General features: G+C 41.4%; 1 pseudogene; it reads left to right on the top strand.

Moving 5' to 3' along the window:
- Positions 1-9,923: 9,923 nt before the first annotated feature.
- On the top strand, positions 9,924-11,027 carry LOC144311723 (lymphokine-activated killer T-cell-originated protein kinase pseudogene; annotated as a pseudogene).
- The last annotated feature ends 13,061 nt before the right edge of the window (positions 11,028-24,088 follow it).

The raw sequence follows: 24,088 nt of genomic DNA, 5'->3' as shown, positions 1-24,088 counted from the left end.
AGAATGAACAGGTACTAGAGTCCGGGCTCCCAGTGGGTCACTCCCTGGGCTCCAGGCCAATCCCTCTGGGTGTCCTGTCTACAGTGTCCTGCCTTTTTAGTAAGTTTTAGCCCAACTTATATCTCCCCCACCACTATGCCAGTCCCTGGGCCTCTGGACCTGCTTTCTTAGGTCTTTCTGTCCTTCCTACTCCCACTGCATCCCGCCTTCCTCCCTCTCAAAGTCAACAGCTAATATTTTTCAGGGATCTCATTCCTCAAGCCCTGTTCTAGGGGCACCACTTAAGAACACTGTTCCTTTCTCCAACCTGCAGAAGGATGCATGTGTGGACACAAGGTGCAGACAGAATGATAAGAATAAATATTATTTTGAAACATTGACAAGAACCAATAAAAAAATATCTGTGATCTCTATTATAGGCATACGAAATCCATCCTTAATGGAAGGAAATGATAAATTTCAGATAGAAGACGATGAAAATAAAGGTGTATTTTCTCCCATAAAACTTCATAAACTCCCTGGATTCTATCAGTAGACTCCTTGGTGGTTAAGAGCCCCAATCAGCCTACATATCTGAGCTGTACAGTAACTATTCTTGCATCTTCTCTGCCTTGTGAATTCCTAACAGACAAGCACTATATCATATTCACATTTGCATCCATAGCAGGTGGCAAGACCCAGCTTACAGTGCCTTCTCAATATATGCTGGAAGGAAGGGAAAGGCGGGGCTGAGGGATGAAAAAAGGAGGGAGGAAGGTTGGTGGAATGGATCCTCACACAAGACGAGGAAATAACTTTTTCCAGTCTTCAGATGCTGCTATGACTGGGGCTCTATGAATCCTAGACTTCTGTCCATTTTCTGGCAAGCCCATATGATTCATCCTCTTAATATTGAGATGGTCAGTAACAAAGCAATATTTTTAAAAAATCAAATGTATTTGGCCTTCTGTAAATATAAAAAGAGTGGACATTTTGTCTGCATGTTTACTTTGATGAATTTACACTCATGGTTTATCCTTATAGACCCCTCAATTCAATTTGGCAAAGATGGTGCTACAGAAAAGCCATTGGTAGGAGAATTTGTCTGTCCCTTTTCCTCCCCAATTCAATTCAAAAAGAAAAGCATTTTCTAGGTCCCTACTCTGTGCTCAACTAGAAGCTATAGGCCAAGGTCTCAACCTAGAAACCCAAGTCCACAGCTCAAGGCAGCAGAATGGACTGCAGCCCTCACATGTCAGTGATTAAGGACCACCGTCGTAGCCCTGCCTCACTAGGACTGGGTGGGCAGAGCTGGGTCAAATCAACACAAGAATTGCACATGGACAGGAGGGGTCTCCTCAAGCCCAGTCCTGCCCCAAACCCCTGGAAGCTCCACACCAGCAGGGACTGGGCACAATTACAATTCATCTTTTTTCAAAAGAATTTCAGGGTATTTTGAATTAAAACATAAAAAGAAAGAATCAGTCCAGTGCTACCGGCTGCCCAGACTCTGTCAGTTAACCCCTCATCATTGGCTCTGTGGAGGCTCCTGGGCAGTGGCTTCTGTATCAGGGTCAACTCCAACATATCTGTCTTTGTCAGTTTAGGCTGCTATAACAAAATAGACTAGGTGGCCTAAACAACAGAAATTTATTCATCACGGTCCTGAAGGCTGGGAAGGCCAAGATTAGGTGGCTGGCTGATCCAGTTCCAAGTGAAGGCTTATTTCATGGCTGTGTTCTTACAGAAAGAGAGATTACCTCTCCCATGTCTCAAGGGCACTAAGCTCATGCATAAAGACTTTATTTTCATGATCTAATTACTTCCCAAATACCCCACCTCCAAATAGCATCACATTGGAGATTAGAGCTTCAACATATAAGTTTTGAAGGATGCAAACTTTTAGTCCATAATGGTGTTCTTGCCCTGTAGACTTTCCCATCCATGACCCACAGTTGAGATCCTGTTATGGCCTCTGATTGGAGATGCCACCTCCAGCCACATTATAGGACAGCTTCATCTCATCTACCATATCTCACTGGAAAAAACAAACATCATCACCTTTTACCATTGGTTTATGACAAGCCTACCAACCTGGCCAGTCTTCTCAGAACCTTGACCCCAGGCCTATGTCAAGCTTCATGTTTGGATGCTTTCTCTAGACCTCACTTTGGTACTGTGACCTTTCTTACTGGAACACTGGCAAAACATCCTCTGCTGTTACTCTCCAGACTGGCAAGCATTGCCTCAAGTTAAACACGGTGGCCTTTCCATATCTAAAGCTTTCATCTTTTCTAATTTCAAATTTCTCTGAATAGCCCCAGAAATGGTACCAACAGGATCCAGGAAACAGCTTTGTAGGAGCATCTTATTTGGAGGGCTCACATACCTGTGTCTTCAGAGATGACAGCCACCTCCTATGATGTCTTTCAGTTGGGTTGACTCAGGTAGAGGGCCAGGATGAAGACTTCAAGATCAGACTGACCCCAGGTGGCTACCTGTACTGCCATATTCTCCTGGGAGACTTTGGGACTACTAACAAACCTCCCTAAGACTTAATGCCCTCATATGTAACAGAGATAATATTATAGTATATCTAGTATATTACAGTGTGAATTATCCAGGGTTGCTATCCAGGTTGATAAGATATCCAAGCTAAATTAAAGAAGGCATGTAAAATTCTGTCCCCCTTGGCCCAATCAGCTGTGGCCTCACAGAGACAGGGTGTGCACCGTGAAATAGGCCTGCAACCTTCCCTGAGTGGACCCCTGACTCCGCACTCATGTCCCCTGCCTCTCCCACCTTTCACCTGGTGAACCCCTGCACCACTTTTAAGCCTTATTCTATGGCCCCATGAACCAGCCTCCACACCCACTCGGAGAATCAGCTCCTCCCTCCTCAGTGCCCTCCCAACAATGCCTCTATGGCAGTAACAACACAGCTTCTCACGAACTTTTATTCCTGTAGCTGGTTTTGGTTCTTCTATCTCAAGCACAGTCTCTTATCTCTGGGGTCTAGCCCAGGGTAAATAAATGCTGAGTGGCCGGCTGAGGAAATTAAATGAATTTCCTGTCAGTTTTATACTTTATGAATATATTTTAGCCCTCATGAGAGGCCTCTGAGGGTTATATCATCATTGCCCAAAAAGATGAAATGACTTATCTATGCCATACAGCCTATTAGAGATGGAATAAAGGTCTCAACCCAGGTCTTATGGCTCTAGAACTGTTAATAAAACTGTAGTGCCAGTCTTATTCTCTGCTGTAGATGTCACAACCTCTCTGTTTTCAAATCTGTGAGAGATTTATTTGAATAACTCTATTTGCCTTTTAAGGGGTTGTGGGAGAAATAATTACTACTTATCCATTGTCTGGAAATGGCAGGTTATAAAATGCAGCAATCCAACTCAGTCTTCATTTTTAGATCTTTTATAGAACATGAGACTCTACTCTGCAATCATAGTAGAAAGGCTTTTCTTTGTCTGTTTATGCAAAAGTTTATTTGAGCCCTTGATTTTGAAATCTAAGGATTCATATTCTTCAGCATCTCCTCAAATGTAAGTAAACGCAGATGTAGATTTTTGACAGTCTGGTCTCTCCATGCAAAACCACCTCTGACCCTCCATTTGTAAGTTGGGGTGTGGGGTTGGGGGTGGCTGGGAGCTCATCCATCCCTAGCACTCAGCACCTCACCAAGGTGATCCTGTATCCTCTTGGCTAAAGTGGCTGATTTAAGTGAGAGCAGACAGCCAAGCCAGACCAATAGGAGTCAGGACTGGGATTTTGCTAGGAAAAAGGCTTAGGAAAGAGTGCTCCAGTTACTAAGCCTACAACTGCTGGTGTCTACCCTTGTGTCATCACCTAGAGAAGAGTGTATCTGAGTCTCCATAGAAAGCAGTTTCAAGAGATGGAGAGCTGTCAGATTCTGATGACAGGAGGACCCCATGACTAAAACCAGTACCAGCCCTGGACTTAATCAATTATCAGTGAGAAGAAGCAATAAATTTCCTTTTACGCTGACACTTGCCTGACCTGACATTTACAACAACACCAAAAAAAAAAAAAAAAAACCTGGATAATATTGAAAATAACTATCATAATAATTGAAAATAAATAATATGGCAAGTCAAATTCTCAACCTGCTTGCTGAGCTCAAATTATACTGACTATACTGAGTTAGGCAACAGCCTCCATGTTCAAAGAATTTATATTCCAATAAAGAAGACTAACAAAGATATTTTTTAAATGATTCTGTCTTTATTTCATTCCTTTACAATCAAGAAGACTAAACAAATTTTTTTTTTAGTGATTCTGTCTTAATTTCATTCTTTTACTTAATAAGCGTTTGCTAAATGCTATGAGATTAGAGCACTCTGTTTTATTGTACTTGAACTTGAGGTTCATGGCCCTTATCTTAATCTTAAATAGTCAATTGTCATGTAATTATTACATTAATGACTTCCTCTCCCATCAGACTGGAATTTCGTGTGGAATGAAACTTTGTCTTGTTCACTACTATGCCCTGTGCCTGGCACAGTGTTCACCATCTAGGAGTTACAGTCTGATGGTGGAGGCACATCAGACTGTAACTGGCACAAAACAGACCATTGTAACACAAGGAGATACTTGCTCCACCTCCACCAGAGTCATGACAAGTACAAGGGTTGTGGGTCCCCAGAAAGAGAGTCGAGCCATTTGCTTAGAGAAGGAAAGCAGAACCTGGGGACTATTTCCTTGAGGAAGTAGATTTTGAACTTTTTATTTCATGTCCTGTTTGTTTGTTTCCTTCGGTTTCTTTTAGGTTGAGAAAGATGTTGTGCTGATATACTCTGGAGTGGCCTCCAATCTTCCCCACTTCTTGGTGTTCAGATTTAGGCTTCTTCTGGCACCAAAAGCGAGTTGGTTGCCTTGGTGCAGACTTTGGGCATTCTCTCTCTCTCTCTCTCTCTCTTTTTTTTTTTTTTTAAGATTTTATTTATTTATTCATGAGAGACACAAAGAGAGAGGCAGAGACACAGGCAGAGGGAGAAGCAGGTTCCATTCAGGGAGCCTGACATGGGACTCAATCCCAGGTCTCCAGGATCACACCCCAGGCTGCAAGTGGTGCTAAACCACTGTGCCACCGGGGCTGCCTGGCATTCTGTCTTGGATATACTTCATCATGGGTTTTGTAAGCAGCCTCTAAGATGATTCTCCAGTGATCTACACCTCCTGGGAACAGAAGCTTACTTGAATTCGGCTTTCTGTAATTTGCATCTAAAATAGTCAAAGATGAACGTGAACATTATGTACATCCTTGAAACCAAGCATCCCAAGTGTTCAAGACTCCCCATTCTAGAAAAAATAAAGCACAAAAGACAAACATCCCCTTAGAAAGTCTTATAGTGTACCATTCTTTGGATCACCAATCTGGGAAATGGGCCCTACAACCCCATTTTGAGATAGATTTGCTTAGAAAGAACCTGAAACCAGAGAAGCTAATTCAGTTCAGCCCACATTGAAGTTTTAATTTTTTTTTCTCAGAGTTAGCACTAGAATCCTAGCCTCAGATCATTCAGATGACAGCAGAGGTCTTCCAGCCCCTGAGACCTAAGGCCACATGAAGCTTCTACAAGCTTTCTATAATTCTAAACCTCTTACAAGTTTCTACAGCTTTATGTCTACTGTTCTATGGGTTTGAAATAACTCTGTTTTCTCATCTTTATTAAAAGCTCCATTTGTCCCTTAAGAGCTATTTCATGTGTCATCTTCTCCATGAAGTCTTTCTTGATTGCAAAGCATTAGTTGCTCCTCTCTCTGTTCCCAAAACATTCTGAACACCCTGTCTTTGTACTTCATACACACTATGGATTCTTGTGTTTACTCCGTCTCCTCACTGGACTGAGTCCCCCAAACGCAGTGTCCATGAATCAGCACCTCTTTGTATCTCCAGCTGTCAGATCCTGGCATGAAGTAGCCACTCAGTAAATATCATCAGATTATATTGGAAAAGAAAAAGAGCAGAGAAATTCTCCCACCAGGGTTTCCTGTTTTGGGGACAAGACTGTCAAGGTCACTGAACAGAGTTATTTATTCCTCAGAGCCTTAAGACCCAACTTACATCAGGGGAGTCATGACTGACAGACATTTTAAATAAAAGAAGATAACATTTGCCTCACCATTAGCACTCAAGCAAAACCATGTGGGACAAATTAATTCATGTGTATCAAGTTATATTTATCTTATTTTTTTTTAAGTAGGCTCCACACTCGGTGGAGGGTGGGGTTTGAACTCACAACCTTGAGATCAAGATCTGAGTTGAGATCAAGAGTCAGATGTTTAACCAGCTGAACCACCCAGGCGCCACTTAAGTTGTATTTATCTTAATAACCACAGTCCTTTCTCAGGGTGCAGGGTTGGATCTAAATGTCTTTCTCTGGAATCTTGAGTAAGTGGGTTTTATTGCCACTTGCTCCTGAGAGGAACACTTTGCATTCCAAAAGCTTGTTTTAAGAAGCCCAGCAGTTTAGTTTAAAACTAAATTGCAAATCATTATCCCCTCTATTACATTTTGCTAGATAATCAAAACATGAGCAATAGAAATCTAACTATATTTGAAAAACTTCGTCTCATCATTGTCTGAATGCATTCATTCATTCATTTATTCTTCCCAAAAAATGTCTACTGTATGACAGATTTTGTAATACAAAAGCATTTCCCATATTCTAATGTCTCTAAATTTCTCTAGTGAGCAATTTTTCCAACAGTATTACCATAGAACAGTTGACATTTGGAGGGTTATTTTGATAAAATCATCACTATCACTGCTCATACACCACATCTTTCTCCACCCAGGGCCATTGCAAATGCCCAGATCCTCACTTCAGGTTTGCGAGTCAATAGCTCTGAAGTCTGATGAAGCAATACTAAAGATTGAACAACTTACTTCCTATTTCACCATCTTGCTGCTCTAAGAGATACGTTTCTATGTTCCTGTTCATTGTTCCCCTGATGCTTCTATTAGCCAGTAGTTCAGTGTTTCTGTCCTGTGACCCTATTTCCACTGGGCCAGAGCAATTGAGGCTGGATGGTACTTTTCCACCTGCAGCCATGAGCTGTGCTGGAAGCAGCCAAGCCCTCAGATCCTTTGAGCTGAACTGAAGTCACTCACTTACCTAGAAATCCTCTTCCTTCCTGATGAGTGGCTCTCTAGGTTCTTGTCTTTTCCTACTTGTGGAACTCTAATGGCATTAAGTATCAAAAAGAAAAAGGATTTCTGGGATGCCTGGGTAGCTCAGTGGTTGAGCATCTGCCTTCGGCTCAGGGCGTGATCCCGTGGTCCCAGGGTTCGAGTCCCACATATGGCCTCTCTGCATTGAGCCAGCTTCTCCCTCTGCTTCTGTCTCTGCCTCTCTCTATGTATCACATGAATAAATAAAATCTTTAAAAAAGAAAAAAAAAAAAGAAAGAAAAAGGATTTCCCATCTTTTTCTTCCGGGAGACTCCGTGACTGCTAGGTGTATTTAATGCTTCCTCCCCATAACCAGCCAAAACAATTTTGAAAAAGAAGAACAAAGTTGGAAGGCTCATACTATCTGATTTTAAGGCTTAATATAACAACACTACAGGGGACTTGATAGTGTGTCTATGGCATAAAGATGGATATAGATCAATGGAACCAAAAAAGAGAGTCCAAAAATAGACTAACATCTATATGGTCATTGATTTTTGACCACATACAAAGTTAATTCAATGAGGGAAAGAATACCTTTTTTAACAAATGGTTGTGGAACAACTGGACATCCATTTGCAGAGAACAAAACTTGTCCCTAACCTCACCTCATTATGCATAAAAATTAGTTCACAATGAATCACAGACCTACATACAAGAGCTAAAACTACAAAATCACAGTTTCTGAGAGAAAGCATAGTAGAATATCTTTGTGATAGTCAGGTAGCCAAAATTTCTTAACTACGATACAAGAAACAAACCATAAAATAAAAAGTTAATAAATTAGGCTTGATAAACATTTTAAACTTTTACTCTTCACAAAACTACTGAGAAAATGAAATGGCTGAACTCCAATTAAAAAAAAGTAAAAAAAAAAAGCAGGAGAATTGTTAAAGAAATTATGGTATATTTATAGAATTGAAAACAACTCAGCAATAAAAAAAATAAATTATTACTGAAAAAAAAAGAAAATGAAATGGCAATACATAGACCAGAAGTAGATAGATAGGTAGATAGATAGATAGCCTTCTATAAAGTAGCCCTACTACTCCATAACTATAAAATAAACATTCTAATAAAAATGAATAAGTTATTTAAGCAGAAACATCATAGAAGATATATGAATGTGCAATAAACATGTGAAGATGTTCCCTGCGTTTAGTCACCAGGGAAATTATGATCAACATTGCAGTGGGGTACTACTACACCCACTAGAATAGTCCAAATTAAAAATATTGACCTTAGCAAGTGGTCACTTTGGAAAGTAATTGCCAACAATTAATTACACTTGCTGGGTAGTTTATTGTTTTTAAAAGCCATAAATTCAAGAAAGAAAACAAACAAGTACGGTGAGGTGGGGGAGGGCAGGGAAGAGAGGCAAACCAAGAAACAGACTCTTAACTATAGAGAACAAACCGACAGTTCCCAGAGCCAAGGGCATAGAGGACAGGAGAAAAGGGTGATGGGGATGAAGGAATGCACTTGCTATAATGAACACTAGGTGTTGTATGGAATTGCTGAATCACTAAATTCTATGCCTGAAACTAACATTACTCTGTATGTTAACTAGCTGAAACTTAAATAAAAACCTGAAGAAAAAAATTTATTAAAAGTTACCCACATACAAGCCATTTGATCTAGCCCTTCCACTCCTGGATATTTTCTCACAATGATTTGTACATGAATGCTCATAGCAGATTTATTAATAAGGGGTGACAATTTTGTCTATTCATACAATCAGATGGTCCTCCTCAATAAAAAAAAAAAAAAAGACCTTACTGATTTTTACCATATCAGTATGTATTTTTGGAGTCAAACTTCAAAATCATTGTGCTGAGCAAAATAAGCCAAATATATAAAAATATTTGTTATAGGGGAGGCACCTGGGTGGCTCAGTGGTTGAGCATCTGTCTTGGGCTCAGGTCATGATTCTGGGGTCCTGGGATCAAGTCCCACATCAGGCTCCTTGCTCAGCAGGGAGCCTGCTTCTCCCTCTGCCTATGTCTCTGCCTCTCTCTCATGAATAAATAAATAAAATCTTTTTAAAAATTTATTAGATAATTTTACTTCTGTGGCATTCTAAAGGAGGCAGATCTCTTCTATAGTGACAGGAAGCAAATCAGTGGTTGCCCGGGGCCTCGGTAAGCATGGGGATGTAGTACAAAGGGGCCCGAGGGATATTTTGGGGCATGAGAGAAATGTTCTGCATCTTGATGGTGGTGGTTACACAAGTGTACATATTTGTTAAAACTCATCAAGTGGTGTACTTAAAAAGGTCATTATATTTTCTTTCTCATACAGGTCTATATTATCCCTATGGTTTTTCATGATCCTTATTCACTGCATACAATTTGTCATAAAAAATTTTTTTAAAGCTCCATCACATTGGATCCTCTGATAAGCTGCTCTTTTTCAAGGAAAAAAAGAGTGCTCCTCGTTTTTTCCTTTCTCAAGTGCTCCTCTTCCTGCTCCTTTGTAGGCTGGTCCTTTTCTAGCCCAGAAACTCTGGGACTCCCCATCATTTCTTCCCTGGGTTGGATATCCCATGTCATCCTCATTTGGGACTTGTTCCCTTTGATTTTGAGTCCTATAGAAAGTGTGAAGATTTCTACCTCTCCTGAATCCTATGGAAAATGTAGGTGCGTAGGGGATATTGCTTATATTAATTGTGACAATACCTTTCACTAATAACAAGTTCAAAACAAGCCTATAAAGTAGGTTTTTAAATTCCCATTATGGAGATTTCAAGACCGGCTTGGCCGAGACCTCTCCTCCCCGGCGTGGCTCCGAGTGTTTATTACAATGAAGAAATCAATAATTTCAAGACACCAAGCAAATTATTGGAAAAAAAGAAATCTGCATTATGTTCAACTCCATGTATAAATATTCTTGCCTCTCCATTTATGCAGGAGCTTGACTTTGGTACTGGGGTAAATGTGTACCTTATGAAAAGATCTCCAAGAGGTTTGTCTCATTCTCCTTGGGCTATGAAAAAGATTAACCCTAAATGTAATGATCATTATCAAAGTATGTATCAAAAGAGATTAATAGATGAAGCTAAGATTTTGAAAAACCTCCATCACCCAAACATTGTAGGTTATCGTGCCTTCACTGAAGCCAGTGATGGTAGTCTATGTCTTGCTATGGAATATGGAGGTGAAAAGTCTCTAAATAACTTAATAGAAGAACGAAATAAAGACAGCCAAGATCCTTTTCCAGCAGCCATAATTTTAAAAGTTGCTTTGAACATGGCAAGAGGGTTAAAGTATGTACACCAAGAAAAGAAACTGCTTCATGCAGGCATAAAGTCTTCAAATGTTGTAATTAAAGGTGATTTTGAAACAATTAAAATCTGTGATGTAGGAGTCTCTCTGCCACTTGATGAAAATAGGACTGTGACTGACCCTGAGGCCTGTTATATTGGCACCGAGCCTTGGAAACCCAAGGAAGCTTTGGAAGAGAATGGCATTATTACTGACAAGGCAGACATATTTGCTTTTGGCCTGACTCTGTGGGAAATGATGACTTTGTCTATTCCACACATTAATCTTCCAAATGATGATGATGATGAAGATAAAACTTTTGATGAAAGCGACTTTGATGATGAAGCATACTATGCAGCTTTGGGGACGAGGCCACCTGTTAATATGGAAGAACTGGATGAAACGTACCAGAAAGTAATTGAACTTTTCTCTGTATGCACTAACGAAGATCCTAAAGATCGTCCTTCTGCCGCACACATCGTGGAAGCTTTGGAAATAGATGTCCAGTGATCCCCGCATATTCATGACTACTGCCTTTACATGTGGCTCATGTATAGAACTGTTCTGTTTACTCTAATACACTACAGAGTTACTATGATAAGCTGTAATTATTAGACTTTTTGGAAGTGACCCACTTTAGGACCACAGTGCCTAGTTAACATTTAAACAGCTGTATTTGTTAATATGCTTCTGATGACAAGCATTTGAGATTATAGGTTTTCTACCAAGTTCAGGAAACTAGCTACTTATGTATTTGAACGTTTATATATATAAAAAACACTAGCAGTAATACAATGCTATAAACTCTATGCCTAGCATTAATTTGGATCGAGTGACCATCACTTTTATTATTTCTTAAATATTATTTTAATGGATCTATTGAAATTAGCACTTTGTGCCATACAAAAAGAAGTCTACGTTTGCTTATCTTTTAAGCCATTTAACTTTTTCCTGGCCTTGTTTGGCTGATGTGCTTATTATTAAATATGGTCACCAGAAGCTGAGAGAATATGGCTCACAAGACTAGCTTCCTGGGTATTTAGATGCTTTTGGTTAAGGCTTATCTTGTTCTCTCCATTCTCCCCAGGTCTTTGGCTTTCGCTTTAATTTATTAGATGTATTTTCTGTTTTGAAATATTTTTTTTATTTAGTAATCTATCTCTTAAGTATTTTGTAGTTCTGGCATAAAAATAAAATCCTAGTAGGATGATATAGAATAAAGGAGACTTCAGTTAAAAAAATAAATAAATAAATAAAAAATAAATAAATTCCCATTATGTAGAGAAGTAAACTGAAATGGAAAGCAACTTGCCCCGAGTCTCACATCTAGAAAGTAGTAGAGCTAGGATTTTCTCCCAGGATTTTCTAGCCCTAAGTCTGATGTGCTACCATCCTGAGGTCTTACCATACATCAGACACCGTACTGAGCTCTTTACATTATCATTGCTATCCATGATCCTCACCATATTCATCCAGAAGGTGTTGACATGACAGCTGTTGTCAAATATTGAAGAGCTGCCATAAGGAATAAAGAATTAAGCTTACTAAAATAACCACAGAGATCATAACTTGGATCAGTGAGAAGTTACAAGGAGACAAATGTTGGCTCAAAATAAGATAATTTCTAACCATCTGAGCTGGCCCAGATTGAGTCTCTTTGTAAGATAATGAGCTTTCCATCCCTGGAGATACACAAGAAGAGTCTATCTGCTCAAAGAGACTTGTAAAATCAACTTTTTTGTTTTGTAAGCTGATAACTGGGGGAGGGTATCAGGATGAACTCACTATGACCGGGCACAGTGCTTGCATACAGAATCTCATGGGAAAATATGATGTACACATCCTTATTTATTTGACTAGTGAAGAAACTAAGCTCAGAAAAATCAACTAATTAACCTGATAACATAATTAATGTGGAATTTTGAGTCCAAGTCTATCTAATTCCAAATCTCACAAGGTCAGTCAGACTAGATGAAAGGATTCAATGCCCTTTCATCCTTTCAGCACCAAGATCTCCTCTGAGACCCATCCCATCCCCACAGATATCTTTAAAAGACCCTATCCATTTAATTAACTGCTTCTACCAAGCATCAGTGGTTCATCACAGGGCAGGCTACAGCGCTGTCCACTAAAAGGAAAGGGCTTGTAGAATTCCATGCGAAAGCAGAGGCACACACCACTGCCAATAGCCAGTTCCGATTTAAGATCAATGCGTGTTAATATTAAAAACTGCTCACAAGCCCCACTGAATACCTTCCAAGATCCTTTCTGAATCAGGAACCTCAAAGAAAGATTAATTTATACAGTGCGTATTGATGTTGCTGCTTAGGGAGAAGCATTATTTTTGACTGAACATTTTTTGATGTTCAGTGAGCTCTTTTTCTCCACCTCCTCCCTTCTTGCTTGATGCAACCCCAATCTTGAACTTTATTCAAAATCCAACTAAAACCTGGTCTCCTCCCTGACATTTCTTGCCTTGGAGTTCCTACAGCACTTGCATTAAAGCAACAATCTCAAACTTCTGTCTTGTAACCTTCTGTGTCTTGCCTTCCCTTGTTTTCTGACAAAACCCTGTAGGGTCCTGTGGGAAGATTCCCAACCTTGAATTTGGTGCCATGTATTCATTAAGATCTTCTAAATTGCAGGCACCAGAAACCAACTCAGTCTGCTTCAGCAGAAAAGGAGATGTATTGGGACGCCTGGGTGGCTCAGTGGTTGAGCATCTACCTTTGGCTCAGGGTATGATCCCAGGGTACTGGGATCGAATCCCACATCAGGCTCCCTGCAAGGAGCCTGTTTCTCCCTCTGCCTGTGTCTCTGCCTCTTTCTGTGTGTCTCTCATGAATAAACAAATAAATAATCTTAAATAAAAGAAAAGAAAAGGAGATGTATTGGTTTAGGTGTAACAGAAAAGTCCCTGTGTATGCGGGTGTCAGACATGGCATAATCTGGTAAGACATAAAAATTATACCAAAACTTGATGGCATTCTCCACTAAGGTGACCAGCGGTCTTAGTCTGCTGGGGGACTAAAGGCTTCCGGTGATGGGAGACTCTCAGTTTCAAAGTCCCAAGCAGACCAAGACAGGCCGGGCACTTAACTCTCTCCACCTCTTGCTTCCATTTCCCTCTGCGCTAGTGCCATCTTTAGGCAAATCCTCTGTGTGGTCTGGCATCGCAAGGCTCCAGTATCTACACAGGTAACGATTCTAGTGGGAAAGAATTTCTCTTTCACGGGGTTTCATCAAACTCTCAGAATGGTGTCTCAGTGGCCTAGCCCGGATGGCAGGGACAATCCCCAAGCCAATTCCCTTGGCCGAATAAAATCGGAGACACTGACCAGGCACAGGATGCGTGCCCACCTCTAGGACTGAGTTTTAGAATCAACTGTATCAAAATGAACAGACTTGAGAATGAAAGAGAGATGAGTCCTCAGAGGGAAATCAAAAGGGAAGGGGATGTTGTGGGCAGGCAAAACAATGCCCACTACAAGGGTGATGTGGCAGAAAGAGCACTGGTCACGGTGTCACACAGATCTGAGTTCAAGTCCCAAATCTATCATTTCCAAAGTAACCCTGCTGAGCTCCCCAGGGGCAGAGGAAATGGGGGGCTGGGGAGGGGGGAGTGCACAAGCTGATGGCCATTGTAAGGATTAAAAGCATAAGGTGTTGGGGCACCTGGTTGGCTCTGTCGGTGGAGCGTGCAACTCTTGATCTCGGGGTTGTAAGCTCAAGCCCCATGTTGGGTGCAGAGATTACTTAAAATTAAAATCTTAAAAAAAAAAAAAAAAGCACAAGGTGTTGAAGGGAACTGGCAAAGAGCAGATGCTTGCCCAATGCTCTTGCTCACCACATTTGCCTGGAAATAAACAGTCTTAACCAGGCATCTCCAGTGGCAGAAACCAAGGACAACTTTCATAATATGTAGTTGAGTAGGAAATGGTTTCTGTCTTAAAGCAAGTGTGATTCTGGAGTTATTTTGAAAGAATTAGCATTCAACACTTCTACTTACCCTGAGATCCTGCAGCAAAAAATGCATAATCTCATTTTTAGAAAAAGTGATCTAAATACATGAGAGAGGATATGAGAACATTGATGTTGATGAGAAGCATTTTACTTTCCTCAGGATGTTTAACTGGACCAGTCCTCTAAAGACACTAAACTGGGGCACCTGGATGGCTCAGGGGTTGAGCGTCTGCCTTTGGCTCAGGTCGTGATCCCGGGGTCCTGGGATTGAGTCCCACATCGGGCTCCCTGCATGGAGTCTGCTTCTCCCTCCTCCTGTGTCTCTGCCCCCTTCTCTCTCTATGTCTATCATAAATAAATAAATAAATAAATAAATAAATAAATAAATAAATAAATCTATCTTTAAAAAAAAAAAGAGTGAGGTAATTTTTTAAAGTTATATTCAGGGGATCCCTGGGTGGCTCAGCGGTTTGGCGCCTGCCTTCAGCCCAGGATGTGATCCTGGGGTACCGGGATCGGGTCCCGCGTCGGGCTCCCTGCATGGAGCCTGCTTCTCCCTCTGCCTGTGCCTCTGCCTCTCTCTCTCTCTGTCTCAATGAATAAATAAATAAAATTTTTTAAAAAGATAAAAATTAAAAAAAAAAAAAAGACACTAAACTGACTAGTCCTTTAAGCAAGATTTTCAAGCCCAAAACCTGAGAGAGGTATCTGGATCTAGCCCTGAGAAAACTTTGCAAGGATATTTGTAAAGGATGAAGACTAAATATTCACTTCTTTCCATAATCCATTTTGTATTTGAAATTGTAGTTATTATTGAGGGGAGAGTTAAAAGAAATGCTCTATCACATCAGAGTTTTTTAAGGCTCTTTGGACATCATCTGACCTACCCCCTACTTTACTATTAGGGAAACCAAGACCACATTTACCTACCAGTACAACAAATGCACCAGGACGATTTACTCTCCAGAGCCTCTTCATATGCTGTTTTCTAGGCTTCCGATATTCATGGACCCCTCCCCCATGAATCTTTCTAATACATTTTGCTCCTTCACAATTCAGTTAAAGGCCACCTCCCCTGAGAACCTTTCCCTGATACCTTTCACCCTAGGTTGGATGAGGTGGCCCGTCACAGTGCACTCAAAGTCACAGTGGACAGTAATCATTGATTTTCTAGTTCTTTCTGTCTATCCCACTCACCACCCTCTCACCCTGAGCTCCTCAGGGGAAGAGACAAGTATTACTCATGGCTGAGTCCTCAGTATGTAACACAGGGCTTGGAATAGACCAAACACCAGTCATGCCTTATTGTCAAAAAGACCAATCTGGCTGGTTCCATTTTGTAAGTATGTGGCAAGTCTCAGTATTCCCACCTTACGAGACAAATTTGGCCCAAATAGGAAAGACGTAACTGAGCTCAACCACAAAGATGGAATGTGGCATTTTATATTTATCTAACACACACTGCCTTCTGTGCGCTTGGCAAAGGGTATACTGAACACATTTGTTACTTCAAGAAATAAACAGGTGGACAATTTACTAAGCATCCACAGTCAACAATAACAAGGGGAGAAGTGACTCCAGAAAGGGACAAGAAAAAGGTTCAGGAAAGGGCTAGTTACTTCTGCCCTGTAGTGTTTCAACAGACAGTAGAGAGAGGAGGTCGTCTCAGTGGAGGGAACAGCATGACCAAAGGGCTGGAGGCAGGCAAGTGGCATTGGATTAGGCATGTTCGCACCAAAATCTCAGCTCTACCACTGGCCATCTGTGGGGTTGGCAGGCAGGTGAGAGATGTGAGTGCAGCAGTCCTGGACCATGTATGGGAAATGCTGTGCAGGGAAGTGACCTGTGGAAAACGGGAAGGTTGGGAGAGCTGTTAAGGAACCATTTCTAGTCTTCTGGTGTTAAGTGAGAGTCAGAGAAGCAGCTCTAAGCTCTCGGGAGAGGTTAGAGACCACCCTCATCCCTTCTCTGGCCTACTCTGGCAATCTAGACTATTGCCTTCCTCCCCTACTCTACCACACCATCGATTCCAAGGGCAGGCTGAGATGGGCTCCCACAGCAGCTCCCCCACGCCTTGCATGGCAGCCATGAGGAAAACCTCCCAACATGTCTGAGCTCAATTTATTTATCTGTGGAATGGGGTTGAAAACATCTACCTTGGAACGTAGATAAAAGGACAAAAATCACTGTTCATAAACACTGAGCCATGGGCCTGGCAGGCAGCAGATACCCCATCTACAAAATAATTATTCACCAGCCAGAAGCATGCTAGCAGCTAGTGTGAGAACCATATGGGCAAGTCAAAGTAAATTAATTAAACTGAGTATAAATTGAATCCCTTCCAGTTTGTCCTCAATAGTAATAAATATTCATACTTTTGTAGAATCTCACATTTTTCAAAGTACCTGTCTCAATTTATCTGAACAACAAAGGAACTAAGAGGAGTTTTGCTAGGACTTTCAGAACCGGTTTTTTAGTATTTTGGAGACAGTCAGAAGTTCTCCAGAGGGACTTTGGTGGGGGCAATTCTTACTATTCACAATAATAAATGTCTCTTACATCTCTCAAACTGGTTTTTGAGACTCTTATCTTTGCACATGCTGTTCCTTGTGCTTGGAATTCTCTCCCCCACTTCCTCCTTTCCCCGTGAGCCTGGTCCTTGCGCCACACTGTGAGCAGAACTGAATATGCCCAGTCAGGCCCCCAGGTCCACCCCATGCTCACTGTGGGACGTGGCACAGACTGCTGGGCCTCTTCTGTTTCCTCATCTGTAAAGTGGTAGTAACAATGGTGTGTATCTCCCATTGCTCTTGGTTTTGTCACCTCACCCTTTCACATTTAAACAGAAACCTTCACTCACTGCCCTTTTTTGCCTACTCGGGTCAAGTGCCATTTGCCTCTTTCAGAACTGTCATGACTCCCAGGCTTGCCTCTGGTGCAGTGTAACTCACACCCTTTGGCCCACCAATTCCGCTTCCAGGAATCTTGAGGACCTATAATCTTAAATGAACTCAAAGAGGTTCATGGCCACACTGTTGATGTTAATTACATTTCCAAATAACCTAAATGTGATGAATGCTGCAGGTTGTGACAGTGACTAGGCCTACTATGGTTGTATTTGCTTCACTCACCAAGGCCTGGGTCATGTCTGAGTCGTCTCTAGCCTCAGTAGTTCTAAAAGAGCCTTGAATGAAGTAGCTGCTCCATAAACATTCCTGCTCATGTATTCAATAAAGATTTATTGGGCGCCTATGATGAGCCAAACGCTCTGCTGCATGTTTTATGTGCATTATCTTATTTAATCTCCATCTCCCTCTAGAAGTTACTATTTTTGGCCCCAGTTTAAAAATGAAGAAACAGACTTAAAGAGGTAAAATCGAGCCCAGATCCTCCAGTCTTGACTGCAAGCATTAACCACAGTTCCACTGCTCTTGGTGAATGAGTGAATGAATGAATACCTCTGATGATTTTTGTCTATGTATGAGATAAACAATTGCAAATATGATAACCTTAGATGGAAATCTCTTAATGCTACTTTAAAAGGTCAGAGTCTAGAAATATTATTAATTGAATTCTATAAAGAAAATCAAGTGACTTACCAAGCCACACAGCTAATGAGTAGCAGAGTGTAACAAGAATCAGGTCTCCTGGTTCCTCATCCATATCCCTGCCCACTGCCCTTGTCTCAGCTGGAGTCCAATCACTGCAATTCATTTACAAGACATTGAAAAACTTAAGGGCCAGTCTTAGAAGAAAACGTTGACCAAGAAGATTAGCATGCAGTTGTCTACAAAAAGATTCTTTGTGGAAGGTCTTTGTCAACGAAAAGTCCATTGCCAAGTTTTTTTTATCTGGTATTCTCAGAAAGAATGTGCAAATTCAGTATCACCCAAGACAGAGCAGTTATATTTAGTCCGTTTCAAACCCTTCCTGTGGTCTGTGAAATATGAAACATGACTACACTCACTGCTACCCTCACTCCAACTTTATAGATATTCTCTCTTGACTGCCCAAGTATTGCAATATTCTCTTGCTTCAGTTGCCTGATGATCCTGATCTGGTTTTTCTGGAAGTAATTTCTAGAAATGTCTCCTTTATGAGAGTGAGGGTCCAAAGTGTCCTCAGCTGCTTCTATGAAGCAAAAACCAACTTGAGAGCAAAGTAAGCCCAGGATCATTTTGATAATAGTAGTAATAATAGGGAAAGGTAAATAGTCCAAATCAGATGAAAGGTCTGCATTCTCCCAATTCCTCAAGAAATTGTTCAGTTCTCCTCTCTACTTGGAGATGTATAAATGCAGCTTATAATGGAACAGAACTTTTAAAATGGAGAATCTCAAATGAGTGTTGACTCAAAGTCACCAGTTAACATCGCTATTCAGGAAGGAAAATAAAGATGAAGTTGCCATGGAAACCTCTGTAACACCTGGCATAGCACCTCTGACTCACACAGCTGTATCTTAAAGAAACACAGATATAAACTGATGCTTTTATTCAAACCTGAGGTCAACAGTATCTTCCTGATACATAATGAGAGGACAATTACTGGTATGCATTTATCTTTTAATAAGGGAGAAGTTTTGAGAGCAACGTAGTCTCCTCAAATTCGGATGCATTTTTATTTTAAATGTACTCTGTATCCCAACTTGTGAAAACCAATTTCTTCCTCCACAATTATTTCTGTTCCGGGTGTAACATAGGAGAGACCTGTCCCCTCATTCAATCTTTGCAGCCTGCACAAAAGTAGGTATGAGCAACCAGCAACATAAATTTTAAATGTATGGAAGGTGGAATTATTTCAATATGAACTGAATTTTTCAGTATGAACTGCAAAGACACCAGAAAGGCCCCCATACTGGAAGTCACAAATCTGGGTGTGACTCCTGGCTTCACCATCAGCTGGGTAATTTTTTTCTTCTCTCTGACTTTCAGTATCCTCATCAACTACATTCATTACCTATGAAAGTACCTACATCACCAGGTGAAGTAGCCATTCCATTAGATCATTAGAGGAGAAACATCTTATTGTAAAGTGTAGGAAGAAAGAGAACTGCCATTTGTTGAGTGACTATGACATGCTAGGCACACAGAAACAAGTTGCTTTTTTTCAGTGTAAAGTTCAAAACAAACATGAAACAGGGATGAGGCTGTGCAGGTCAACAAGATCAGGTAACACAGGACCTTGAATATCAAACCAAAGTTCATGGACTTCATGTTATAGGTAACTGAAAACCACTGATGTGTTCTGAGCAGCATAGTTACATGATCAAAACTGGGTCTTAAAAGGATCTCTTGGGGGTAATGAGGAGGTAGATGGAGACAAAGGGACTGGAGGGAGAATGGCAGAGAGACTATCACAACAATCCAGGAGAGAGATGGTTAGATCTGATCAAGGATGGTGGAAGTGGAGGTACCTTTAATGACACCTCTATGAGCAAGATGGCATGATATGGTCTGGATGATGAATCAGTAGATGGATTTATATATCTACTCAAATATATGCTGCTATGGGCTGTGGGCCCCCTCCCCCCCCCAAAAAAATATATTGAAGTTCTAACCTCAGGAACCTTAGAATATGACCTTATTTGGAAATTGAGTCTTTGCAAAAGTAGTCAATTAAAATTAAGTCATACTAAATCAGGGTGCAATCTAATCCAGTGACTGGTGTCCTAGCACAAGAAGGAAATTTAGACACAGAGACACACAGGGAAAGTGCCATGTGATGACACTGGCAGAGATTGGAGTGAAGCATCGACAAGCCAAGGAACACCAAGGATTTCCAGCAACCATCAGAAGCTAGGAGAGAAGAAAGGAAAAATCATCTCCTAGAGCCTTTAGAGAGAGCGTGGCATTATCAATATCTTGATTTTGAACTTCTTGCCTCCAGAACTATGAGACAATAAATTTGTTGTGTTGAGCTGCCAAGTTTGTGGTATGTTGTTTCAGGATCCCTAAGAAACTAACACAATCACACAGAGAGAAAAAGAACTCAGCCAACATTTTCCAGGAGTTCCGATGCTGTTATAATGATTAGGAAATGTCCTACATAGTGTGTACTAGGTTGTTCCTCCCCTCAGGACCATGGCACCCATTGTCCTCCACCTGGAAATGATGGATACGGAGGGCTCAGAGATGTGTCCCTCTCCAGGAATTGTTCTTAGCTGAAAAGAGCCACTTCACCTGATATCTTATATTCTTCCTTAATGCTGGCCATAACTACTGGTTGATGGGGAGATCCAAGGACCCTTTGCCTCAGTTGAGGACATCTCTGCAGGGCTATCCCAGTTCCCAAGCTCTTCATGGGATTTCCTGAAGCCACTATTGAACTGCATTGTACCCCATCTTCCCTCTCCACCTGATCCAGCCTCCCTTGCTTCATTACAGATTTGCTCCCGAGAGCATTACCCAGTATACCTCCTGCATACAAACATCCATCTTCGAGACTTCCTCTAAGAACCTCAACGTAAGATATCCCAAAAAATTATTTCCAGCTCCACAACTAGAATGCTGGCTATTAGCCAAAGTCTCAGGCTCCTATCTACAGAACCTATAGGGCATCTCTGAACAATAAAATAAAACCAAAAAATTCCCTCCACATAGGTAAATTTCCATATAATTTTAAAAATGAAAGCTCTGATGTGAAAATAAATCAGTTCCCACCTGCATTAAGAGAATATTAGACAATTCATACTACATTCCAGTGTAGGGCATGAAGTAGTCTTGCAGGCCGTCAGACTTCACCCCCCAAGCCACCACCATTAGCAGATGTCATCATAATTAATTACAGACCCATGGAAAGACTGTGACTCGGACCAGCCTGAGAAGGTGGAAGGAACTAGAATTTATAATGAAAATCAGTCTAGTGAGAATGAAAATAGGAAAAAGCTTATTAAAGTTCCAAGAACAAATAGAATTCGAACTGCAGAAGGAACAGAGGGCAGAAAGATATGAGGAAATGTATTAGCTCTATTCATCTGGACTAAGTCACCAAATCTCTTCATCAACAGGAATTTGATTTTAAGGACAAGAGGCAAAAGATAAGGAGGAAAGTTAGAGTCAGAACATGGCCTTTTAATTTTAAGGAGTCCAAAAATCTTCATACACACTGTGGACTCAAATCAATTGTAACTTCAGTTTGCAAAACTATAATTGTCAAAACTGTTTATCGACAGCTTAATATGTCAGAGACTATGCTGAACATGTGCCCGGGATTTACTCACTTACTTCTCAAGAGAAGGCTATAATCAGATTCTTTTTTTTTTTTTTTAATTTTATTTATCTATGAAAGACACAGAAAGAGGCAGAGACACAGGCAGAGGGAGAAGCAGGCTCCCCATGGGGAGCCCAATGTGGGACTCGATCCCGGAACCCCAGGATCATGACCTGACAAGAAGGCAGATGCTCAACCACTGAGCCATCCAGGTGCCCCTATAATCTGGTTTCTTTTAATCTTGCACCCATTTTAGAGTTGGTCAATGAAGCAGAGTAAGGTAAAGTAACTTGCCCAGAATGTTACCTCTTACCCTTTTGGGATTGAAGCTTGGAGCAGCCTGGCTCCCGGGCTCCTGGCAAGGGAACTGGAAAGTGATGACTGGACTAAATTTTATAGGTTTCTGTGGCTTTTCCATCTCCCACTTTCCGCTCAGTCAGAAATCTCTCTCTTGGGATTTTTCCTTTTCTCCACATTGTGGTTTTTTTTTTAATCTTTTTATGATCTTTTTTTTTTCCTGTTCTATTCCTCTATTCCCACCTTCTTACTGGTCTGCTTTTCTCTTTTCTCTCTCTCTCTCCCCTTCTAATTTATCTTGGGCTTTAAGGAAGCCCCTTTCTTCTCTTACTAAGTTAGGAGCCCATTAATTGAGAAATAGGTTCTAAAGTCAGATGATGATGAACACATCAGCTTTTTCCTTTTCATAAAAGTGAGGCTGAAGGACATAGCTTAGACCTGGGGACAAGTAGGTTGACAATAATCCTATGAATTGCATGAATCCTCAAAACTGCAGGGTAAAACAAAACAAAAACAAAAACAAAAACTGCAGGGTAAATGATGAAGGGAGTCTTTCTGGCTAAGCTTACCAAAAAGCAGAGAGCAGATAAATATTGTGACTTTTATGCTGGAAGACAGATCTAAAAAAGCAGAAAGAGAGAAAAAGGCTGTACAGAGCAAAGGGATAAATGTTCTTCTCCAGCCCAGTTCTAGGTAACCACAGTTCTAACTATGCCTCTCCCACTTACAAATCTTGGCTGGTTCCCTTATTCAAGATGAAATCCAAGTGCCCTAGTGAGATATTTGAGGTTCTTCCTCCCCGTCGAGGCCATTAAAGCAATTTACCAATGTCTCTAGTTCCTCCCCTTTTGGACCTATGCTACTTTCCCACTGTCTTCAAGTTATTCACGGCCATGTGGCTGGCTTTGACCAACAAAATGTGAATGGAAATGCCACAGAAACCTATAAAATTCAGTCCAGTCATCACTTTCCAGTTCCCTTGCCAGGAATGATGATGATCCAGGTGGTAGAGGGTCCGTCACCTTCAGAACAACATAGACAAGACCTTCCCCATGGTGGATCTTTAGCACAGGTAAGAAATAGACGTGGGTGTGATTGGCCACCGAGACTTGAAGGCTATTTGTTACTGCAACATGGACTGACCATGCTGATGCATGCCCTTCTGGCCTCCCAGCCACTTTTCCACATGACCGGATTTCTATACATACCATGGGACTGTTTGGCTCCATGCTTCTGCTCATGTTCATCACTCTTGGTCTTTAATCACATGTCCTTCAACATCCAACCAATCTCCAAAACCTCTTCCAAACCCAGATCAAGTGTCATTTCTTCCATGAAGGCTCTTCTGTCTCCTGGAGGCACAGGTAAATGCCTTCTCCTTTGAGCTCAGCTCAGAAGACATTTCATGAATGGGTGGGGGATGGGGGGCGGGTGCAGCCTCTGGCCAGAAATGACTTGCCTGCCATCTTTTGCTATGTTAAGGACCCTCGGGCTGTGTCAAGCCCAGAGCCTCTTCTCTTCCATTCTAAATGATGTCACTTCTCCCACAGAGTAAGCAGAAGTGTTGTTAAGCGTGTTGCCACCGCTCTGTGGGATGCCAGATTTGGCTTTAGCCTAAAGAAGGCACTTGGAAATTTTCTCAAGGCATTCAGCCAATGTGCCAAGCATCTTGCTTTAGAAGCTCAGGGAGGAGCTTAGAAACAGCAACAGGATGGAGAAGAAGAGGCACATGGTGTGACATATGGTGGCAGTGGCACTTTGCCAGGGGAATAGGCCATGGGAGTAACTTGGAGACCAGATTACACACCTACAGAGGACCAGGGAGGATCAAAGATGAGCCGGGAGTGTTGTGCCAGGAACCACGGTAGAAGGCGAAGGATGGATAGCCCTCTGTCCAGAGCAGTAGTTCTCAACCCTGACTGCACATCAAAATTACCTGGAGAACTTTTTTAAATGCCAGCACTGAGTATTCCAAACTATTTAAATCAGAATCTCTGAGGGTGGGGTCCAGGCATCAGCATTTCTTCCAGAACTCCCCATGTGACTTGTGTGCAGCCAGGGCTGACAGCCACCACGCTTGAGCACAGCTTTTGCTTGATCCCAGGAGACCTCAGGAGGCTGAGAGCAAATGTGGCATGAGTTTTTTTCTGCTGCAGTTCTCACATCCT

This window comes from Canis aureus, chromosome 4 (assembly GCF_053574225.1).
Source record: "Canis aureus isolate CA01 chromosome 4, VMU_Caureus_v.1.0, whole genome shotgun sequence".
Lineage (NCBI taxonomy): Eukaryota > Metazoa > Chordata > Mammalia > Carnivora > Canidae > Canis > Canis aureus.
Note: the sequence above shows the minus strand (reverse complement) of the source record. Positions and strands in the feature narration are given on the sequence as shown.